General features: G+C 29.8%; 1 long non-coding RNA gene across 50 annotated transcripts in view; it reads left to right on the forward strand.

Moving 5' to 3' along the window:
* LOC139492226 (uncharacterized) overlaps nucleotides 1–3,418 on the forward strand; it is a 45,272-nt gene extending 41,854 nt beyond the window's left edge. For all 50 annotated transcript variants that reach the window (XR_011656719.1, XR_011656740.1, XR_011656729.1 and 47 more), the window contains 5 exons: nucleotides 1,152–1,231; nucleotides 1,533–1,608; nucleotides 1,916–2,000; nucleotides 2,556–2,632; nucleotides 2,921–3,418. This is a non-coding gene — a long non-coding RNA (uncharacterized lncRNA). The remainder of the gene's footprint in view (nucleotides 1–1,151; nucleotides 1,232–1,532; nucleotides 1,609–1,915; nucleotides 2,001–2,555; nucleotides 2,633–2,920) is intronic.
* The last annotated feature ends 10,812 nt before the right edge of the window (nucleotides 3,419–14,230 follow it).

Raw genomic sequence — 14,230 nt, forward strand, 5'->3', positions numbered from 1 at the left:
CGTCAGTCACATGTCCAATGTCCTTGACCTCATTTTCATGGTTCAGTGACCACTTGAAAAAAAAGTTCAGAATTTTTGTAATGTTGAATTCTCTCTTATTATAAGTAATAGGATAACTATATTTGGTATGTGCGTACCTTGCAAGGTCCTCATGCCCGTCAGACAGTTTTCACTTGACCTCGACCTCATTTCATGGATCAGTGAACAAGGTTAAGTTTTGGTGGTCAAGTCCATATCTCAGATACTATAAGCAATAGGGCTAGTATATTTAGTGTATGGAAGGACTGGAAGGTGTACATGTCCAACTGGCAGGTGTCATCTGACCTTGACCTCATTTTCATGGTTCAGTGGTCAAAGTTAAGTTTTTAAGTTTTGGTCTTTTTATCTAATTTTATATGCCAAAGGTCAGCTATATTTGGTGTATGGAAATATATTATGATCTATATGTCAGTCCCGCAGGTTTATTTGACCATGACCTCAATTGCACGGTTCATTGCACAGTGTTAAGTTTTTGTGTTTTGGTCTATTTTTCTTAAACTATAAGTAATAGGTCAACTATATTTGTTGTATGGAACTTTTGTTAGCTGTACATGTCTGCCTGGCATGGTTCATCTGACCTTGACCTCATTTTCATGGTTCATTGGTCTTTGTTTAGCTATCTTGGTTAATGTTAAGTTTATGTGACAGTTGTAATAAAGCTTTATACTTAGGACTATCAACATAATATCACTGATTAGTAAAGAAGGCGAGACATTTCAGTGTGTGCACTCTTGTCTTGGTTAATGTTGAGTTTATGTGACAGTTGTAATAAAGTTTTATATTTAATAATATCAATGATTAGTAAAGAAGGCAAGACATTTCAGCGTGTGCAGTCTTGTTTTATAGTGATCTGGAATGAAAATATGTTTTGACCTGGAATGACGTCTCCAAAAAGAATAATTATATTTTGAATTAGTCTAAATATTTCTTTTATTCAAATTTATAATCTAATGTAGTATATTTTAACAAAAGTGTGTTGTAATTGTTATCATACTTTTGTCAAATTATGGATTTGACATAAAATACCTGCGACTTTTATTTTATAATTGATTTTAAGAACCAATAGTCTATCCAAAGCTGATGCTAATTCGTAAAGATTGTTTTTGTTACAGATACAGCCTACATATGTTGTGCTACTGGACAATGAAGATTGTTTCATGGTAGATGGATCTCACATCAGAATGTTTAGCATGTATGTATTTGGTATTTATAACTACTTTAAACCATGTCTATATGTGTGGGAAAACAAATATCAGTTTTCCCCAGAACAACAGCTAAAATAAGAATTTATTACAAATTGGTTTAAAATTTCTTTTATTCAAATGTATACTGTTATGTAGTATGTTTTAACCAGAAGGTATAGAATTGTCTATATACTTGTCTCCAAATGAGGATTTTAAAGAAAAATGCATCATATTAATTTTGAATAAATTGCAACTATCAATTTTCTCTATTTAAAGCTATTACTAATTAAGAATTTATTTTTTTAACAGATACATTCTAAATATGTTATACTCCTAGACAATGAAGATGCTTACATGGTATACAACACTTGAGGATTATTGACATGTATGTATTTGTTTATTGTAATTGTACTTTTAACTATTATAATAATTATGTGTTTGGTAATGAAAATCAGTTTTTCCATGGAACAGCTTGAAATTTAATAACAAATAACAAATTGGTCTTACATTTCTTTTTTCCAATATTTACTATAGTAAGGTTTATTTCAATAAGAATGTAAAGTTAGTGTTAATATGCTTGTCTCAAATTTAGGATTTGACATAAAATATGCGCCATTATAATCTCTGAATTGAATGACCAGCAAATATTCTTTAATTAAAAATACCAATTTAAAACTTTTTTTTTGTTACAGATGCAGCCTATACATGTTACTCCTCGCCAATGAAGATAGTTTCATTGTAGATAGTGCATTAGGATACGTCACGGATACATCACATGTAAGTATTTCTCTTTAAACTATGTTTCTATTTGTTAGGTATTAAAAATAAATTTTCAGTAAGTGAAATACCAGATTGAAACTATATAACAAATTGGTCTAAAACTATTTTTATTTTTTAATAAGAATATCACTAATTGCAAATATAAATTTCCAATTTAGGATTTGACTTAAAACATGCATGCATCACATTGATTTTTGAATTGATTTACAAAAGCAAATCGTCTTGATTTTGAAACTGCAACAAATTTATAATTTTTGTTTCTGTTGCATATGCAGCCTAAATATGTTGGCACTCCTTTACCATGAAAGATGCTTACATTGTAGTTTAACACATTAGAATGAGTTACATGTAGGTATTTGGTCATTTCAATTGTTCTGAAATAATAAAACAAAAGTTTTTCCAGGAACAACAGTTTGAAACTTTATTACAAATTGGTCCTACATTTCTTTTATTAAATTATTTACTGTAATGATGTATATTTTAATTTGCAACTGGAAATAGTCTTTTTTAAAACTGAAATTAAATTATGTATGTTTTTTGTTTTTGTCACAGATACAGCCTCAATATGTAACACTCCTATACCATGAAAGATGCTTCTATTGTAGAAAGCACATTAGGAAAAGTTGCATGTAAGTATTTGTTCATAACAATATTTCTCAAAAATATGTCTACGTTTATTAGTTAATAAAACAATTTTTGCTGGAAACAATAAACTGAGCTTACATTTAGGTATTTGAGGGCACTGAAGTAAGCTTTATAACAGACATTGGTCTTAAATTTTTCTTTCATTCAGATTTATTCATGTGAAGTATATTTTTATCAGAATGCATAGAGATTGTTAAAAATATACCTGTCTCCAATTTAGGATTTAACATAAAACATCCATCACATTAATTTCCAAATTGTTTTTGTTACAGATTCAACTTAAACAGATGATGTTTCAGTCGTAGCAGGTGCAGTTAGGCAGCCAAACATGTTAAACTGATTGTTGTGATGAGACAGTTTATTGCTTTGGGAAATCTAATAATATTGTTTATAGATTTAGATAATAAAATTCTGTAATGTTCATAATATCATATGATAATTTGTTAAGTGCCCTCAATATGTCTTCAACGAAATATAAACATGCACAATTGAGGATGCACTGTAAAAAAATCTTCAATATTCTTATTTTTAAAAGTAGGTTCTGATTGTCAATTTTATAAGATATGTACATATTTACCTGAATTTATTTTTAAGGTAATTGGAACAATATGACTATTAAGATTGTGTGAAATTCATGTTGAGTTTCAATCATTTCTGTTCAAAATATATATATCACATTCTTCTGGTTTGCCAGCAACTTCAATTTTTGAAGTTAAATTTAACAAGTTACCATATCTTCTAATGAAGAAATTAAAATATTGTGTATGTTCCTTTTTTTGTACAAATGGATATCTTTTGAGTAATCGATTGGAACACCCAAACAATAACTTAATCATTTGGTTTTTTTCTTGTATATCCATCATTGTTTTTGTAAGATAAAAACAAAAAGAAAGTAATTTTGTTAAAATTATTTCTAATTTTTATCAACACAATTAAAATTCTATTAAACTAATAGTTTAGTTCATGCTCCTTTAATCTATATCTTAAAAGTTTTGTGGTGGGCTAAGCAAATATCAAATAATCATTTCAGAAATACACTTGATTGCAGCGCTGCATCTTCACTAACATTTAACATAGTTGGTTCTGAGTTACTGAGGTAGTTCCTATTGGCGTGTTTCTTGTTTTTTCTATGGCGGAATCAGTAGTTTCTATGTCTTCAGGATATGTTTTTGTCATTCAAAGGGAACTCGCAATCTCACAATGTAATTCTGAAACGATATATATTTGATATTTTATTTTCATTGAAAAAGAAACCATATTAAATTTATTGCATGAACATTTGAACTATTTAAACTTTTTAATTCATAATTTTTGGAAATGGAAAATTCATATTGTAACTGACATATTTTGGAAATAGAATTCCAATTGTAACTGACACATTTCGAAAATAGAATTCAAATTGTAACTGACACATTTTGGAAATCGAATTCAAATTTTAACTGACACATTTTGGAAATAGAATTTAAATTGGAGTTACGACCCCTGACTATGGTAACGGGTTTGTAAACTGTCCGCAAAAATATACGAAGTTTACTTGATTTAACCGGTAAAACAGATGTAAATTGTGTTGGATAAGATCCTTTATAGATTTCACATCACAAACAACTTAAAATTTTGTTAATTGAACAAAATATTTCGAAGTAAAAGATAAACAATGACAAAATCAAATACTCAAGAACCACCCAATATGGCGTCTTATGCTGACGCATTCAAAAACGGACCCAAGTCCGACGAATCTGATTTCATCTCATCAGTTAAACCTGTATTCTCTCAGGAATCCGATCTATTTGGTAGTATCACAAATCCTATGAAAAGTCTATACCTGACTACGAACGAAATGTTTGAAGCTATTGATAAAGTAGTGCCAAAACGTAGCATCAAAGGCCTACAAAGAATCCGTGGACTTTGGCGGATATATTTAGACAACGAAAAAGAGAGGGAACTCTTAGTGTCTAATGGCTTAGAACTTCGTGGTAGGTTAGTATTAGTCTACTCAAGAAATCCAAGAGTTAGGTCATATGAAAACTCAACAGATATCAAGATTCGTGTCAAAGATATACCTCTCTCAGCAGATGATGGACAGATTCTAAGAGTGCTGGAGAGGTACAAATGTGTCATACTTAAACATTTCAGAGAACGACTTCGATATGACAACATGATTACTGACTGTCAAACTGGAGACCGCATTGTGATATGTCAAGGTCCGTTAGAGGAACCGATCCCAAAAAACATACCTATCGGTAAATATAGAGGAACCGTCCTATACAGAGGTCAAAATGACAGCATTGCAAAATGTAGCAAATGCATGGAATTGGGTCATCGCGCTTCGCAATGCCAAAATGACTGGAAATGTCGAAATTGTGGTGAATCTGGACACAAACAGATAGATTGTACGAAAATTGATTCAGCTGAAGGCGAAAGCATACCGCACAACACTGAATATAATGAAGATGATACTAGTTATTATCCATCGCATCAGTCAAACGCAGAGTCAGATAACAATGACGATATAAACGACGATGAGACGCAACATACATTAGGTGATGCACAACCAGATGACTTGCTAAACTGCACTATAGAACAATCACAGTCAATCCTAACAACTGCCAATGCAGACAAAACAAATGCAGCGTCACAAAAAAATGATCCACCAGCAGTTAGACCTAAAGTTTTTCCAACACGTAAATCAGGCCCAACAAACAAACAAGCTAATCCTGATCATGTCAAACAAAGCAGGAATACGGGTCAACCGCAAATGACGCAATTTATGCAAGTCACAAATCAGGAATCTCGTTCAACTAGAAAAAATGAAAATAAACAAGTCAATACGCCAGGAAAATCAACATCAGGCCGTGGCATCGAAAAGTCACCAGTGACACCAACTGAGCAATTACACGATGGAACCCGTAATAATGCAAACAAAAGATCAAAAACCGCTTCCTAGACGTCATGCCAGAGATAAAGACCAGAATACTATGTAGACTTATTCTTTTTAATATAAAATCAAAAAAAAAACTATAAAAAAAAACATGAATTTGTACATATCTATTTTTAGTTTTTTCATAAGTTTATATGTAAATTTGGACAGCATCTTCTCATACTGTTTGTTATCTTCCATAAAGATAAATACTCAGTCATTCAACTACTTGTCACTGGAATGGTCACACCATTCATCATCAAATAATATCAAACCTAAAAGAGAGAGAAAAATTCTATTTCAAACAAAGCTTAAAAGCAAAACAAATCCAGTCTGACTATGTTCATAATTTTCTTGACAGGTACAGAATTTACTGTCTTTTTGTCATTTATTGTCAGATCATTATTACAATAAATAGGAAAACAACTATTATTCACTACTGTAATCTAGTACAGAATTTATTTTCAATTAAACAGCTAACTTATGTTATTGTATATACCTGTATATTTATTCTACACAACTTTTCGCCTTTGTACATTTCTATCTTTTTAAACTGTTATTACTGTAAATTTTATTGTTCAAACTTTGAATGTAAGTGCACATTGTATTGCATGTCAAAGTTTGTAAACAAAGTCACCATGATGACCCATATATTGACACATGAAATAATGTGTATATTTTTTTGTACCATTAGAGAATGTTGTGCAATTTTTGAATTGTTTAAGTACTCTTTATTAAATGAATGTCATGTACACGAATGCTTAAATATCGAACTGATCTGTAAAAGACCTACCACTTACAAGAATATATCCGACATCCACGTTGTAAACTATACACATATATACCACGTGATCGATTTCGATCTAGGTCAGAAACAGGTCATGATACCTGTCTATAAAAATAGAATGGAAATTCCCCAACTTTCCGAAAATAATATAAAACAAACTTACCAATCGTATGAAAATTTGGAATAATCTTCACATTTGTTCTATTAATTGCAAAGGACTACAAAAAGCTGAAAAAAGAAAAAGATTAATAGAATGGTCAAAGCAACAAAAATGTGATATCATATTAATGCAAGAAACTCACTTTGTAAATAATATGTCAACCCAATTAAAAAATGAATTTGAAGGACAAATTATATTAAGTAACGGAACAAGCAATTCACGAGGTGTTGCAATTTGGATAAAAAACCCACTAAATTTGAAATTAATTGATAGTTTTGAAGACGAAGAAGGTAGATTTCTACTTGTAAATATGGAAGTTAATGACAACATATTAACTTTAGTTAATTTATATGCACCTAATAACCCACACACTAGAAATAACTTTTTTAAAAACATTAAATTATTGGTGGATAAACATAGTATAGGACAAATAATCATGGGAGGTGATTTTAATGACATATTAGCTCAAATAGATTCAAAAAATAAATCTAAACAAATAAAAAATAAAAAACCAGTCTGTAATCTTAACAAATTAATCAAATCATTAAAAGTTATAGATGTTTGGAGAGAGAAAAACAAACATAAAACACAGTTCACTTGGTGTAGAAAAGATAGATCTGAAGCAACAAGAATTGACTATTTTTTAATAGGATCTGAAGTGTACAAAAACTCCATTTCATGTGATATAAGACCTATAGTTCTGCAACATACTGATCATAATTGTGTTTCACTAAAAATAGATTTAAATAGAGGTCCTAAAGGCAGAGGATACTGGAAATTGAATAGCAGTATATTAGAGAATGAGGATTATGTGAATACAATTTCTAATTTGATAACTAATTATAAAAACAAAAGTATAAATTATCCCGATCTCGACCTACTATGGGATAACTTTAAAACTGAGGTAAGAGATATTTCAATCAATTTTTGCAAATCTAAAGCTAAGGAAAAAAGAGATAAGATAAATATTTTAGAAAAAGACTTACAAAGACTTAATATCTTAGCTGATACTGAAAACAATAATACAACCAAAACAAGTTTATTGCAAACAATAGAATATACAGAAGAAAAATTGGGAAAGCTTTACTATGAAAAAATAAAGGGTAACCAAATTAGAGCTAGAGCAAAATGGGTGGAAGAGGGTGAAAGAAATTCAGCTTATTTTCTAGGTCTTGAGAAATCTAGGCAAAGCAAAAAAACCATAACACACATTGCCAAGAATCTGTCCGGTTTAAGGGAGATAACTCAATTTGATAACAATTATTTGTATCGACAAGGACGATAATACATCCTCGCTCCACATGGGGTTACTAGATAATTTGACAATTGCGATAAGACGCACATTTAAGGGGTTGGACACCCGCTGGTCTGTAAGATAACTTCAGTGAAAACCAATACCAGATGTTATCGCTAAAATAATTTTGATTCATGTTTTCTAATTTTTGGTTCAATTTGTAAAATTAATTGAAGGCCGGAGTTCCGATCTTTATTGAAACCGGGGACTACTGAATTAGTTTCTTAGTCCTAGTTGAAACATTAAAACGGCGCAAGATGTTTGACCCAAATTGGTAAATGAAAAATGCATATAAATGAATTATATTTTCTTATTCAAAATGGATTGATCATCAAACTGACTGAAATGTATTTGAAATTTTAGTTCAAGTAACACAATTGGTCGAAATGTCGTTGTCTTACGAGTCTTTATTTTTTTTTTTTTTATGTGTATATATATAACAGGTACCTTGAGAATTCGGAATGTCTGTCGCGTTTAATTCAATTTTAAAATTCATTGACAGTTAATAATTATTAAATGTACACTCACTTTGAGCATGGAAGTAATATTACTTCTATGCTTTGAGTGAGGATAACAGCACAATTCCTCGAGTTCTGATTTGTTTTTCGTAAATTCTTTTGTTATAAATGAGGCCGTTAGTTTTCTCAATCAAATAATTGCATATTTTTTTAATGTTGGGGCCTTTTATATCAGACTATACGTACGGTATGTTTTTTTTCCTCAATGTTGAAGACCGTACGGTTGTCTATAGTTGGATACGACCACCTATACCAAGTTAGGAATATGACAGTTGTTACATGTTTGATGTGTTTTATCATATGATATTGCCATTTGATTACGGAATTTTCGTTTTGAATTTTCCTCGGAGTTCAGTATTTTTGTGATTTTACTTTTTTTGTTTGAACTTTGGTGGACAGTTGTCTTATTGGCAATCGTATCACATATTTTTTGTTTTCATATGTATGTTCGATGTGTAATGGTAGATAACTTATCTTCAAATCGGTACTTTAGATCTTTTGTATTCTGTAAATAAGTTTCATGCCCAATGTACAGGGAAGCATTTTCCTACTAATTTTAAGAGTTTGGTCTTGTGTTGTGCTTTTATACCACAGATAAATTTGAGCACTCACAAACATTTTTAACCCCGTCGAATGCCACGGTTTCTAGTTTTGTTTTATAAAGTCAGGAACAAATTATTTGTTATTATGAGGTTGTCGTTTCTTGTTATCCACAAGAGAAAATATGAAACAGAAATTTTGTTAGTCTTATGTGTGTGTGTGTGTTTTTTTCAATTTTTTTTTTATATGTTACGGAGTTTTGTGTGACGTTCTTTTCGCTAAATTATATATAGTTATAACATTATTGTATTGAATACCCCCCCCCCCCCTTTTGCGTTAAAGACCCATTGGTGACTATGGGTTGTTTTCTGCTCTTTTGTCGGGTTGTTGCCTCTTTTTATAACTCATTTCCCGTTTCCATTCTCAATTCTATTGAAGTTATGAAGCAACTATACGATATGGGTTAAGATAATTGATAAAAGCCATACAGTAACTTATACGGCTGCACGAAGATAGTGAGACAGAGTCATTTCAAAAGCAGATTCTACATTTTGTTTATATCTACGTTATGACAATTAACACACTTAAATCATGTCTGAAAATAAAATCTCGGAAATGTCATATTTGTTGACCCTTTCCTGTTTTTAATAAAATAATACAAGATTCCAGCATCGTTTCCACCATATATCCACCTCGAGTATCTACAGGTATATAGCCTGAAGCTGACATGTTAATTGTCATACAAGTACCTGTTCAAAGCTAACAATCTTTATCGTTTTGTGAAGAAATGATTGACTTTTTATTTAATATTGTTTCGGTTCAATGAATTTTAATTCAGTTGAAGAGCTTAGGATAAAATAAAATGACAAGGCAATTCTATAAACGGCAGTTTATTTTCATTTTATTCAAGAATACTGTTGTATTTAGATATATATGTTAGTTTCGATTATTTTAGTCATCAACAAGTTTCTTTTTGACGGCGAATGTAAATTTATATCATCATATGGTAAAACCTGTCTTAAAAGGGGTTAACTTTCTAATGTATCACTATTGTGCGCACACATTATTCGTATATTTAGTTTTAAGAAATTAATAACAGAAACTTGGTTTTGAAGAAAAATGTATTATTCGATTTTAACTTGCCGTATCAAGTGGTCGAATTCAGTGGTGTATGCATGCACTGTTAAAGTGCGACGAAATGGAATTGTTCTCCTTTATGATTGTGTATTCAAATCTTGAGAAAATAGCCTTAAAAAGGTTATACGAGCATTGTTACGAAAAAGAGTCAAAAGGACCAGTTAAAATGCAACTAGTCACTGGGGGAGTTGTCTCATTGACAATCTGCCATCATACAGCTACTGCTGAACTCAGGCTTATATTTCCCAAATATGAATAGAAACTATTTAATCCCATTAATTACAAAAAAAATGTGATTGTGTATTGATAAAACACTCAGTTGAACGTGCATCTATTTAATACAATGCGTTAACTTTTAGATTACGATTGCATATTCTCATACTTTATTTAATATCGGTTATAAGCACGTGATAACAAACACAAACAAAAACTTTGAATATATAATTAACTTCAATAATAAAAACGTGAATTTCATATTATTTATTGTTTTGTAATTCCTTCAGCCCTACACTAACTTAATACAAAACGTCGTTTACACTATATCACATGAATTATTGTCTCAGCATGACTGTATAAACAAGATTGTGTAACAGGCTACTATCTGTTTACACAAACAATGTATCCTGTTGTCAAATAGAAATTGATAGAATAAAAACTTAAAATCGCCTACTTTTAAATCAAATTTGGTGCAAGGAGACAATAACCAATTTGAAAATAAACTACACCACATTAAACTATAACTTTTCATCTTTCTCTTGGTCACAACAGCTAAGGAATGTCATCAGTAAAAGTATTTTATTTATTTTTTCAAAGCTGACCACTTTCCCTAAAAATGGCATTTTCTGTAAGAATAACGGCAAATGTGAGCCATTTGACATCACTGTATGAAAAATCTAAATTTGTTGCATGAAGTTTAAACATTATTTTAAAATAATTTATATCATTAAAAAGAAGACACATTAAGGATTCTGGTGATCACAACAGCTAAGAAAACAACCGGGAAGAAAGTTGAATATCGTCTTATAAAGATTATTTTCCATATAACTTCTATATAACGATTGTCTCCATGTAGGGTATCTGAATTCACGCATGCGCAATGTCGACCGGACTGATTCTTGACAATGAACTATATGATGAAAAAGGGGAGATAACTAGGGATCATGAAAAAATATTAAACCTTGAAGTAAAATATTATAAAGATTTATACACGTCAACAAATCCAAATTTACAAGAAACACAAAATTATTTAAATGATATTAAAAAACATAAAAAATTAACTGAAAGTGAAAGTGATACTTGCGAAGGAGAAATAACTGAAGAAGAATGCACAGAAGCTATATTTAAAATGAAATTAAACCGTGCCCCAGGATTAGATGGACTAAATGTTGAATTTTACAGAAAGTTTTGGGTAGAATTAAAAACTTTAATAGTATCAACATTTAACTATTGCTATTCTAAAGGACAATTGTCCAACACACAAAAAATAGGCGTTATATCACTTATTTATAAAAAAAATGACCCATTGTCACTTGATAATTATCGACCTATAACACTTTTGAATTATGATGTTAAACTTCTAGCATATGCCTTGGCACAAAGACTTAAACCCCTACTTCATAAACTGGTACATTCTGATCAAAAAGGATATATAAAAAATAGGTACATTGGTTTCAACATTAGACAGATACAAGATGCTATTGACTATTCAGAAAATCTCAAAATAGACGGAGCTGTCTTATTTCTAGATTTTAGCAAAGCTTTTGACTCTCTTGAGTGGATCTTTATGTTTGAAACACTAAAAAAGTTTGGTTTTAAAGAAAGTTTTTTAAAATGGATTCAACTAATGTATTCAGATATTAAGGGATGTATAACTAATAATGGCTGGGTTTCAAGTCGTTTTAAAGCATTCCGTGGTATTAAACAAGGCTGTCCGCTTTCTTCGTTACTTTTTGTTCTTGCCGTAGAAATAATGGCTATAAAAATTAGAGAAAATAAAAATATTAAAGGATTAGAAATTAAGCTAGAAAGCAGCACCAATACACTAAAAATATGTCAACTAGCAGACGATACCACTCTGTTCCTACATTCTAAACAGGACATTACAATTGCATTAAATTTAATTGAAACATTTGGTAACTTTTCTGGTCTTAAACTTAATAGAACTAAAACTGAAGGAATATGGCTTGGCAAATTAAAGCACTGCAAAGAAAAATATGAGAATATTAATTGGAGTGATAAACCTATCAAAAGTTTAGGAATTTATTTTGGACACAACAGATTAGAATGTCAAAATCTTAATATTGAAAAACAAATATTGAAATGTGAAAAAATAATAGCTAACTGGAAGAAAAGAAAACTAAGTATATTAGGAAGAATAGTAGTAACTAAATCTTTAATTCTACCAAACTTAACATATATAGCATCAAATACTGTAATACCAAAAGATTCGCTACAAAAATTTAAAACCCTCATATATAATTTTATATGGAATGGTAAAAGAGACAAAATTAAAAGATCAACTCTTTCAACAGAGTACAAAAAAGGGGGACTTAAAATGATAGACATCGATAATTTTATAAAATCCATACACATAGGCTGGATAACAAAATTATTTAATACTGAAACAGACAATTGGACAGTTATACCAAGATATTATTTAAATAAATTTGGTAATAACTTGATAATATTTCTAATGAATCTGAAAAATATAAATGATCTAGATAAATCAATTTTCAAGAGTGTTCCAGAATTTTACCAAGAATTAATTAAAACTTGGATTAGTGTTAAAGGAGGTGGGTCATCATACCCACATGACTTTCTACAAATAAGAAAACAATTTCTATGGGGAAATAACTTTCTCAGACTAAATGGAAAATGTTTATTCTTTGAAGAGTGGGTAAAAAGCAATTTGTATTTCATAAATGATATTATAGATGATAGAGGTCAAATTTCAGAAACATATATACTTTCTAAACTAAAAAACAAACAAGATTGGATCAGGCAGATATCTTGCATTAAAAAAGCTATACCAAATCAATGGCTTACAATAATAAATCAAGATAATTCAATTAAAACTAAAGTTAATATTCATAATACTATAAATAGTCTAAAAATCATGCTTAATCAAGAAATCAATTCTAAAATGAATACAAAACAAATTTATAACATTATTATAAATGAAAACAAACTGGACAAACCTATAGGAGTTATAATGTGGGAAAAAATGTTTGCCAAAAACCTGTACTTCAAACTAGAAAATTGTTTCAACTTCATTTTTAACTACTTACCTGACAATAAATTGAAAATGTTTAGATGGAAATTAATTCACTTTATACTTCCATGCAATGATTTATTAGTTAAATGGAAAATACTCACAAATAATAAATGTAATCATTGCAGTATAAAAGAAGATTATGAACATCTTTATTTTTCTTGCAGTTACAACAGCAATTTTTTATCAAAAATATCCAACCTTCTTAAATTTATAGGTTTCAATGAAAGTATTCTTAATATAGAAAATCTTGTAGTAGGATATAAAATAAATGATGAAGCTTACTATGAAATTAACTTTCTTTTGACTGTAATATTTTTTTCTATCTACAAATCATATTACATCTCTGACTCAAGAAGAACAAAAGTAGATCTTTAAAATATTCAAGGCAGAAATAAAATCTATAGTTGAAATCAATAATATAATTAAAAGAAAAACCAGTAAATTGATTTTAAAAACCCTAAACTACATAAATGATCATAAATAATAACAAGGATTTGTACAAAATATCCCTGAGATCACATGACCCAAGTATTAAGTCACATGACTTGAGCATGTCAGGTGACATTAATGTACTTTAATACCACGTGTTAAAAAAAAAGATAATAATGTATCATTCAATATTGTATAATACACACTTTTTTGTCTTCTTTTTTTACTTTATACCTTATGTGTTTATCTTTGACAACTATGTGTAGTGCACTCTGATGTCGTGTATAATCATGTTTACCCGAGTAGTTTAGACACATCAGTCTAAAATACAACAGGTTTCAAATAAGTTAACAGTTACACTTTTATTATGATTCAAAACATCACGAAAATTATGATCAACTTACCTTTTAAATTAGACAAACTGTCTAAGTATTGTGAATTAAATTTATCCAAATCACAAAGATGATGATGGCAAACGATGCACATTTATCTAATATTAAAAAACACTATCGGACGGAAGTGAAAT

Source organism: Mytilus edulis, chromosome 10, assembly GCF_963676685.1.
Source record: "Mytilus edulis chromosome 10, xbMytEdul2.2, whole genome shotgun sequence".
NCBI classification, from domain to species: domain Eukaryota; kingdom Metazoa; phylum Mollusca; class Bivalvia; order Mytilida; family Mytilidae; genus Mytilus; species Mytilus edulis.